The 11,927-nt window shown below is 32.4% G+C and overlaps 1 non-coding gene across 1 annotated transcript; it reads right to left on the bottom strand.

Annotated features, from left to right (window-relative positions):
• Nucleotides 1-1,802: 1,802 nt before the first annotated feature.
• Nucleotides 1,803-2,000, bottom strand: LOC127001413 (small nucleolar RNA U3). Its single transcript, XR_007755260.1, has one exon. It is a non-coding gene; the product is annotated as a small nucleolar RNA U3 (small nucleolar RNA).
• Between the last annotated feature and the right edge of the window lie 9,927 nt (nt 2,001-11,927).

Here is an 11,927-nt window from a genome sequence, read left to right as displayed (position 1 = left end):
GTATATATTTTTTCATAGAAATTTACAATATTTTATTAATATTCTGTGTATTTAGTTTGATACGATTTTACATTATTCCATGTGTATTTTGTATATTTTTTTTGATACATATTTACATTATTTAATGTATATTTTGTATATATATTTTATAAAAATTTACGTTATTTTATGTGTATTTGTTTACACATTTTCATAAAAAATTACATTATTTAATGTGTATTTTGTATTTGTATTTTAATACAAATTTACCTAATTTTATTTGTATTTTTTTATCTATTTTCATACATATTTTAATTATTTTGTGTATTTTTGTATATATTTTTATATAAATTTTAGTTATTTAATGTGTATTTTGTATATATATTTTGCTACAAATATAGAATCTTTTATTGGAATTTTGGTTATTTATTTTGATACGAATTTACATTATTTTAGGTTGATTTTGTATACATTTTTACGTATTTACATCATATTAAGTGTATTTTGCATATATATTTTCATAGAAATTATCGTTGTTTTATGTTTATTCGTATATATAATTTAAAACATTTACATTATTATGAGTATTTTGCATATCTATTTCAGTACAAATTTACCTTATTGTAACTACATTTTGTATATTTATTTTAATACAAATTTATTTATTATTTTAGTATTTTTGTATATATATTTTTATACAAATATGTGATATTTTATGGGTTTTTGCATCTTTATATTGATACAAATTTACATAATTTTAATGATATTCTGTTTATTTATTTTGAGACGATTTTACATTATTGTATGTGTATTTTGTATGTATTTTTTATACATTTACATTATTTAATGTATATCTTGTATATATGTTTTTATACAAATTTAGGTTATTTTATGTGTACTTGTTTACATATCTCGATTCAAATTCTTAGTATTTTATGAGTATTTATTATATATATTTCAAAACAAATTTACATACATTTATGAGTATTTTGTATATCTATTTTCATACAAATTTAAATTACTTATGTGTATTTTTGTATAGATTTTAATACAAATTTTAGTTATATTATGTGTATTTCGTAAAATTATTTTCACAATTTTTTTTATTATTTTAATGGTATTTTGTTGACTTATTTTTATACGAATTTACATTATTTTATGTGTACTTTGTATATATAGTTTTATACTTATTTACATTATTTAATGTGTATTTTGTATATATATTTTAATACAAATTTATGTTATTTTAGATGTATATATTTCATTACAAATTTCATTATTATATTTTATACAATTTAAATTATTTTATGTGTATTTTGTATATATTTTATTGAAATTTACATTATTTATTGTGTATTTTGTATATATATTTATATAATACAAATTTATAATGTATTTTGAATGAATATATACATATGTATATACAAATAAATTATTTTACGTGTATTTTATATATATATATATATATAAATTTATAATTTTATATATATATTTTATATATATATATTATATATATATAAATATATATATATATATATATATATATATATATATATATATATATATATATATATATATATATATATATATTATATATATATATATATATATATATATATATATATATATATATATATATATATATATATATATATATATATATATATATATATATATATATATATATATATATATATATATATATATATATATATATATATATATATATATATATATATATATATATATATTTATAAAATAATGTAAATTTTTATCAAAACATATATGCAAATACACAAAAGGAAGATCCTCTATAGTCCTCCACCACACAGCCTGTGCTCGGCCCGCATCTTCCCGCGAATGGATGGTGGACGGTCCTCAAGCCCCAGGCCAGGCCACGGGGCAGCTTCCCGCTCAGGGCCGGACACTTAGCCTCGTCATCGAGGCGTGAGGTCAATCCAAGTTTCGGTCAGGGAACTTGGCTGTCATACTATAGAAGTGATCCTACAAAATACACATTGAAAAATGTAAATACGTATAAAAAATAATATACAAAGTACACATAAATTAATGTAAATTCGTTTCAAAATAAATCAAGAAAATACAAGAAAAAAATATATATACAAAAATACCCAAAAATAATTTAAATTTGCATGAAAATAGATATACAAAATATACATAAAATGAGGCAAATTTGTTTTGAAATATATATACAAAATACCCATGAAATATTGTAAATTTGTATCAAAATATATAAACAAATACACATAAAATAAAGTAAATTTGTATGAAAATATATATACAAAATATACATTAAATAATTTAATTATGTAGAAAATATATACAAAATACACATAGAATAATATAAAATCGTATCAATATAAATAAAAAAAATATCAATAAAATAATGTAAATTTGTATGAAAAAAAAGATGCAAAATACCCATGAAATAACGCATATTTGTATAAAAATATATATACAAAAATACATATAAAATAATCAAATTGCTATTAAAATAAATATGCAGAATGCACATACAATAAGGTAAATTTGTATGGAAATAGATATGCAAAATACACATAAAATAATTAAAATTTATATCAAAATATATATACGAATACACATAAAATAAGGTAAATTTATATGAAAATATATATACAAAATACATATAAAATGATGTAAATATGTATAAAAATATATATACAAAATACACATCAAATAAGGTAAATTCGTATCAAAATAAATCAACAAAACTCCAATAAAAGAATGGATATTTGTAGGAAAATATATATACAAAATTCAAATAAAATAACTAAAATTTACGAAAATAGATAAACAAAATACACATAAAATTAGGTATATTTGTATTGAAATACATATACAAAATACACATAAAATAATGTAAATTTGTATGAAAATATTTAAACAAATACACATCAAATAACGTAAATTTGTATAAAATATACACATAAAATAATGTAAATATGTATAAAAAAATATATACAAAACACACATGGAATAATGTAAAATCGTATCAAAATAAATACACAGAATATCAATAAAATAACGTAAATTTTTTGATAATAAAGATGCAAAATTCCAATACAATAATACATATTTTTATAAAAATATATATACAAAAATACACATATAATAATAAGATTTGTGTTAAAATAAATATACAAAATGCACACACAATAAGGTAAATTTGTATTGAGATAAATATGCAAAATACACATAAAACAAAAAAATAAATTGTTTCAAAATATATATACAAATACACAAAAAATAAAGGAAATACGTATAAAAATATATGTACAAAATACACATAAAATAATATAAACTCGTATCAAAATAAATAAGCAAAATAACAATAAAAAAATGTGTAATTGTATGAAAATAGATATACAAAATACACATAAAATAAGCTAAATTTGTATTGAAATATATATATAAAATAAATAAAATAATGTAAATTTGTATCAAAATATTTAAACAAATACTCATAAAATAACGTAAATTTGTATAAAAATACAGGAACGAAATACACATTTAATAATGTAAATACGTATAAAAAATATATACAAAATACACGTATAAAAAAGAAAATTCGTGTCAAAATAAATAAACAAAGCACCAATAAAATAATGTAATTCTGTATGAAAAAAATATATGCAAAATACACATAATATAATATAAATTTGTATCAAAATATATATACTAATACACATAAAATAACATAAATTTGTATAAAAATCAATATACAAAATACACATTAAATAATGAAAATACGTATAAAAATTTATATACAAAGTACACATAAAATAATGTAAATTCGTACCAAAATAAATCAACAAAAAACAATCAAATAATATCAATTTGTGTGAAAATAAGTTTACAAAATACACATAACATAACTAAAATTTGTAATAAAATATAAATAAAAATATAATATAATATAATATAAATATAATAATAATATAATATAAATTTGTATAAAAATATATATACAAAATACCCATAAAATATTATAGATTTCTATCAATATAAATAAACAAATACACATAAAATAACGTAAATTTGTATGAAAATATATATACAAAATATACATTAAATAATGTAAATATATTTAAAAAATATATATACAAAATACCCATAAAATATACTGTAAAATCATATCAAACTAAATAAACAGAATATCAATAAAATTTGAATGAAAATGAAGAAGCAAAATAACCATAAAATAACGCATATTTGTTTAAAAATGCACATTACATAATTAAATTTGTATGAAAATAGGTATACAAAATGCATATACAATATGGTAAATTTCTATTGAAATAGGTATGCAAAATACACATAAAATAATGTAAATCTGTATCAAAATATAAATACGAATACACATAAAATAACGTACATTTCTATGAAAATATATATCCAAAATACACATAAAACGATGTAAATACGTAAAAAAATATATATATACAAAATACACCTAAAACAATGTAATAAATAAACAAAATTCCAATAAAAGAATATTTATTTGAAGGAAAATAAATATACAAAATACACATGAAATAACTAAAATTTGTATAATAATATATACAAAAATACACAAAAATAAACTAAATTTGTATGAAAATAGATATACAAAATACACATAAAATTAGGTCAATTTGTATATATATATATATATATATATATATATATATATATATATATATATATATATATATATATATATATATATATATATATATATATATATATTTTTTTTTTTTTTTGAACAAATGAGACAGCTCTAGGGCACAAAAAGTAAACATTAATAAAAAAAGCCTGCTACTGCTGCTCCTAAAACAATCCAAAGAGGTGGCTGAAAGATAGGTCTGTTTCGGAGGAGAGGTGTCCTGATACCCTCCTCTTGAAAGAGTTCAAGTCGTAGGCAGGAGGAAATACAGATGAAGGAAGATTGTTCCAGAGTTTACTAGCGTGAGGGATGAAAGAGTGAAGATGCTGGTTAACTCTTGCATAAGGGGTTTGGACAGTATAGGGATGAGCATGAGTAGAAAGTCGAGTGCAGCGGGCCGCGGGAGGGGGGGGGGAGGCATGCAGTTAGCAAGTTCAGAAGAGCAGTCAGCGTGGAAATATCGATAGAAGATAGAAAGAGAGGCAACATTGCGGCGGAATTTAAGAGGTAGAAGACTATCAGTATGAGGAGGAGAGCTGATGAGACGAAGAGCCGTTGCCCACTCTGTCCAGAAGAGCTGTGTGAGGGAGCCCCACACATGAGATGCATACTCCATACGAGGGCGGACAAGGCCCTTGTATATGGACAGCAACTGTGCAGGGGAGAAGAACTGGCGGAGACGGTACAGAACGCCCAGCCTCGAGGAAGCTGATTTAGTAAGAGATGAGATATGAAGTTTCCAGTTGAGATTTTGAGTTAAGGATAGACCGAGGATGTTTAGTGTTGAGGAAGGTGATAGCTGGGTGTTGTCAAAGAATAGGGGATAGTTGTTTGGAAGATTGTGTCGAGTGGATAGGTGGAGAAACTGTGTTTTGAGGCGTTGAAGGACACCAGGTTCTTCTTGCCCCAATCGGAAATAATAGTAAGGTCTGAGGCTAAGCGTTCTGCAGCCTCCAGCCTTGAGTCGTTAAGTTCCTGAAGGGTGGGTCTTCTATTAAAAGCAGTTGAATAATGCATCGGCGTAGGAATGGATAGGACAGTTCGTTTTGGAAAGAAGATCATCAATGAACAACAGAAAAAGAGTGGGAGATAGGACAGAACCCTGTGGGACACCACTGTTAATAGATTTAGTGGAAGAACAATGACCGTCTACCACGGCAGAAATAGAACGGTCAGAAAGGAAACTGGAGATAAAGGTACAGAGAGAAGGATAGAAACCGTAGGAGGGTAGTTTAGAAAGCAAAGATTTGTGCCAGACCCTATCAAAAGCTTTTGATATGTCCAGCGCAATAGCAAAAGTTTCACCGAAACAGCTAAGAGAGGATGACCAAGAGTCAGTTAAGAAGGCTAGGAGATCACCAGTAGAACGCCCCTTGCGGAACCCATACTGGCGATCAGATAGAAGGTCAGAAGTGGACAGGTGCTTTTGAATCTTCCGGTTAAGGATTGATTCAAAAGCTTTAGATAGACAAGAAAGTAAAGCTATAGGACGGTAGTTTGAGGGATTTGAACAGGTTGTACGAAGGCATACTTCCAGCAGGAAGGAAAGGTAGATGTTGACAGGCAGAAGCGAAAGAGTTTGACCAGGCAGGGTGACAGCACGGAGGCACAGTTTTTAAGGACAATAGGGGGCACTCCATCAGGTCCATAAGACTTCTGAGGATTGAGACCAGAGAGGGCATAGAAAACATCATTTTGAAGAATCTCTATAACAGGCATAAAAGAGTCAAAAGAGGGATAAGTAGGAGGAATATGCCCAGAGTCGTCCAGAGTGGAATTTTTAGAAAAGGTTTGAGAGAAGAGTTCAGCCTCAGAGATAGATGAGACGTCAGAATTGTCGTCAGGACTGAGGAGTGGAGGGAAAGATGAAGAAGTGATGTTGGAGGAGATGTTTTTGGCTAGATGCCAGAAATCACGGGAAGAGTTAGAGAAAGCAAGGTTTTGGCATTTTATATTGATGAAAGAGTTTTTGGTTAGTCGGAGAATAGATTTGCCACGATTCCGGGCAGAAATGTAAAGTTCATGGGTGGCATTAGTTCGAAGGCTATGGTATCTTTTGTGAGCTGCCTCTCTATCTTTGACAGCACGAGAACAAGCGTGATTAAACCAAGACTTTTTAGCGTGAGGAGTAGGAGAAAGAACGAGGAATGTATGCCTCTATTCCAGAGACAATCACCTCTGTGATGCGCTGAGCACACACAGAGGGGTCTCTATCCTGGAAGCAATAATCATTCCACGGGAAATCGGAAAAGTACATCCTCAGGTCGTCCCACCGAGCTGAAGCAAAATGCCAGAAGCATCGCCTCTTCGGTGGGTCCAGAGGATGTACAGGACCGATAGGACAGGATGCAGAAATAAGATTGTGATCGGAGGAGCCCAACGGAGAGAACAGTTTGACAGAATAAGCAGAAGGGTTTGAGGTAAGGAAGTGGTCTAGAATGTTGGGCCGATCTCCAAGACGGTCGGGAATACGTGTAGGGTGCTGGACCAACTGCTCTAGGTCGTTGAGGATAGCAAAGTTGTAGGCTTGTTCACCAGGATGGTCAGTGAAAGAAAATGAAAGCCAAAACTGTTGGTGAACGTTGAAATCTCCTAAGATGGTTATTTCAGGGAAGGGAGAGTGGGTCAAGAATATATATATATATATATATATATATATATATATATATATATATATATATATATATATTTATATATATATATATATATATATATATATAGGATGTACAGGAGCGATAGGACAGGATAGAGAAATAAGGTTGTGATCGGAGGAGCCCAACGGAAAGAACAGTTTGACAGAGTAAGCAGAAGGGTTAGAGGTAAGGAAGAGGTCTAGTATGTTGGGCCTGTCTCAGAGACGGTCGGGAATACGTGTAGGGTGCTGAACCAGCTGCCCTAGATCATTGAGGAGAGCAAAGTTGTAGGCTTGTTCACCAGGCTGGTCAGTGAAAGAGGATGAAAGCCAAAGCTGGTGGTGAACATTGAAATCTCCTAGGATGGAGATTTCAAGGAAAGGAGAGTGGGTAAAGATGTGATCCACTTTAGAGTTCAAATTGTCAAAGAATTTGACATAGTTAGTAGAGTTAGGTGGGAGATAAACAGCACATATGTATTTAGTAATAGAATGACAATGAAGTCTTAGCCAGATGGTGGAAAATTCAGAAGAGTCAAGGTCGGGGGCACGAGAGCAAGTGATGTCGTTGCGTACGTAAACGCAACAGCCAGCTTTAGATTGAAATTTAGGATAAAGATAGTAGGAGGGAACAGAGTAGAGATTCCTGCCAGTAGCCTCATAAACCTGTGTTTCGGTGAGGAAGAGAAGGTGAGGTTTAGAGGATGAGAGATGGTGCTCCACAGAATGAAAATTAGAACGAAGACCGCGAATGTTGCAAAAATGCATAAGAAAGAGTTTCGAGGAGTTATCAAGACACCTCTCAAGTCGGCAGCCAGAAGGGGAGTCCTCCCTGGGGGAATTTGTGGTCCCCCCCAGGCGGGGACTCCGAGGCTTTGCGTTGGTGCGCCATTTTGAATTTCAATTTTTTGGAAAAGGTGTGTATGTTGTATGAATGTAGTGTGGTGTGGAAAGAGAGAGGATCTGTCTTTAGAGAGCATGCTGAACTACTCTGTAGTTTTGATGAGACAATAGGGAAACGGAGAGTGAGGACATGGGAAGGGTCTTTGGAGGGCTTCAGCACCCTCCTCACTTTCCATATATACCTCACCGGGAGTGGCTTAATCCTGTTTCGGTAGGTATATATATATATATGTATATATATATATATATATATATATATATATATATATATATATATATATATATATATATATGTATATATATATATGATCATCGCTATTCGGTTTTGCCATTCTGCTTCTCCATGTCTTTCTGTTTGTCTGTCTGTCTCGAAGTCGAATCCGAGAAGTTTCGGTTCCCTACAGTTATTCATCCCCATGAATAACTGTGTAGGGACCCGAAACTTCTCGGACTGGACTTATAATACGTTCCCTAAACCGAACTTTGTATGGACCCGAAACTCTTCGGATTCCACTTGTAATACGGCCCTGTATCTCTTTTATTCCTGTCTGTCTGTCTGTCTGTCTGCCTATCTCTCTCTCTCTCTCTTGCCAGTGGTGAATTCTTTAAATTGATGGAGACTCTTATGAGAGTAAAAAGTGGGCGTCGAGGTAAGACAAAGACTCCCCGCCTGGCGGCTGGCTCGGCGGCTGAATAGCGTCGCCTAACGATATATCAACAAACCTCGCCGGTAAGCCTCCCTGAGGGTCGTCATGATTACAGTGGCGGTGTTCCCCGAAACCACGCCACGCCTCGGTTCGCTCTTCGAAAGAGGCAAGAAACCCACTGCGCCCCTCCACTCAGGTTTTTCAACTTTGGGTGAATATCACCTACAACATGATGTCCATACAAAGATTACCGGTATTTCTATGTTTTGCTTAAATAAATATGTATAACATGTTTTACCATAAAACTAAATAAACTAGTTTGAAAGCTATGAGGATTGCATGATGTAAAAGGTTATAAGGAGTATATAAATTGAAAGGTAGACAAATTATGTTTATGAAAGTTTTATGATTAAGGACGAAGGTGATTTACTCTCAGTGTTGCCGTCATGAAAATATTCCCTACAACTACTCCCATTTTTTTTTCACGACATGAAACCATAAATCTGACAGTGAGGAACGTATCCAATCTTAATATTAAGAATTTCGATGGAGTGGACATGTGGACATGCACTCTGGTTGCCATTCCAGCAGGCTGAGGTTTCGCACCTCCGAGCCGACTTTTTTTTTTTTTTTTTTTTTTTTGAAGGACGAGGAACAGTTACTGTATTCTCTTGGGCAAGAGAAATTAGGGTTGTAGTTTGTTTGGCCCCAGCTTTATGCCCATCGATCGGCATACGAGCTTAAAATCTTTCTTCTTATTATTATTATTATTATTGGCAATGCTCGTTCATCCTCTCCCTACATCTTCTCTCTTGCGGGTCCCGGGCCCCGGTTCCCATGTACCATGGTCAGCAAGGAGATATGAGTCAGAGTCAGACAGCAACGATTCCTGTATGAAACGCGTGCCTTGGACGGGTGGACCGTTATGAAAGGTGGTGAGTTTCCAGCCGCGGCCCCGCGGGTGCGTCTATCAGTCTATACAATTATCGGTACCAATGTTGGAAATAGTACGTTACTAAGACTTAATGTACAGGTCGACCCGAGGAGAGGCTTAGTGCCGGGACCCATAGGTCATCACAGGAATTCCGTAATGTAAACAAGCAGAGGAGAGAGCCGGTGACCGCTAGCCTGGCACCCCACGCGAAGTCTCCACACTCCCTCTTATCATTAGTCATATATAATTCATAAATTCACATATTGGCATCACCTTGGAATCATTGCGCAGTGCGTGTTGTCAGTTCTCACACAGTCAGCAGTGATGCCAACTGTTGGGTAATTACCCTATGCATAGGGTAATTTAGCCTTAAATCCTGATCTGTAGGGCGGTAGGGTAATTTTACAGAATCTGAGCAAAACGTAGGGTAATTCTGAAATTTAATATGCGTGATAATCATTTGCAGCAACAGAGAATATATGTAAAAGAAAAGGAAATTATGCTCAAAAAGTGACTCATTTAAAAAAAATTCTACTATCATTTACAATGTCTAAAGAAAAACTTCTTCAACGATAAATAATAAATTCAACTGTCTTAATTAACAGAACAGTTTCTCGTGAAATTGGCAGTCACTGGCGGCGGGCCGTAAATGTTGAAAGATCCGAAGTGAAAGAAAACGGATGGAGTTACTGTATGGAGTACAGGAACCGGACAGGTCTATTAGTTACGAGTCGGTTGTCACTCGTTGGGTATGTAAGTGTGAGCATGCTGCCATCTTCTTTCAAACAGCATTGTACAAGTCGTGTGTACCCCATTATTTGGGACTGTTCTTGCGTTAACCGGAACACTTATCGATTCAGGCATTATGGCTGATTCTGGTTCCCTTACGGGCCCAACCACGCCTAAAAAGAAAAGACGGTACCGTGGGGAGCTAACCAGGGAAGAAAAGGATGCTCCGAGGAAGCAAAAGTTCAGAGCTATATGGTTGGAGGTAAGAATTAAACATAAAAACATAAGAATATAAGGTGTCTGCAAAATGCCTGCAGCCGCAGTGGCGTAGCTGGGTCTTCATTTTGGGGGGGCCACGCCCCCCGATTTTTTTGAGATTTTAAGGCAGAGATTTTTTTTTTACTTTCCCGGGCACAAAAATATGCAGATATTCTGTAGGTGTATATTTGTCATTATTTGATTTTGAAGGTTATATATATTTTTTGGGTAGTGGTAGATGCATGTACGAGACGCGTTGCAAGTCCGACCAGTCGGTGTCCGTGACAGTCCGTCCTCCCTTGCCTCCTCTCTCTCTCTCTCTCTCTCTCTCTCTCTCTCTCTCTCTCTCTCTCTCTCTCTCTCTCTCAATTAGGATTTATTAATTTTCAACTGCCGGGAAGCATAATTTCGGTATATTTTCTGGAGAAGGTATCAAAATTTAATAGATTATGGCACCATATTAGAATTTCTTGGGATACATAAAAAATCAGAAGATATCATGAAATTTCGGTAGATCAGTCAACTGCCTGCGCCCTGCCGGAGTCGAAGAGAGAATGACAGTAAGAAGCAGCCCGAGCAGGTTTGCCAGGTGGTTAGATTTTTTTTTGTGTGTGTGTGTGTATTTACACCCGTTAAATTTCGCACTCTAGCAAAATAGAGAAACAATGGCAAGGATTATTAAGGATTGTGGCAAATACACAGACATATATGCTGCTAACATCTGTTTCCCAGATTAATATGCTAACATAAAATTAAATGGGTAATGCTATAATTATTGATTCTAAGGGGAAACAAAATTTCAGTCATCTGGCAACGCTGGTGAGGAGAAAGGCATTTCCTTTTCAAATGAGGGGGCCAGTGGGGTGGCCCACAGTTCAGGACCCCCCCCCCGTAGCTACGCCACTGCCTGCAGGCCTACACGAGGCAGCTCCTAAGCTAGCATATTTGTGACTTGTATATCAGTGTACTGCGTCTGTTTCTTCAGTTTTATATATATATATATATATATATATATATATATATATATATATATATATATATATATATATATATATTGGTTACAGCTAAGGAGGCAGCTCAAAGGCACACACACAAAAAAAAAAAATAATGAAAAAAAAAGCCTCCCATTTGCTGCTCCTACAAAGATTACAGAGTGGC

The sequence above is a fragment of the Eriocheir sinensis genome, chromosome 20 (assembly GCF_024679095.1).
Source record: "Eriocheir sinensis breed Jianghai 21 chromosome 20, ASM2467909v1, whole genome shotgun sequence".
Taxonomy (NCBI): domain Eukaryota; kingdom Metazoa; phylum Arthropoda; class Malacostraca; order Decapoda; family Varunidae; genus Eriocheir; species Eriocheir sinensis.
The sequence above is the reverse complement of the archived record's forward strand: the minus strand, read 5'-3'. Positions and strand labels throughout refer to the sequence as shown.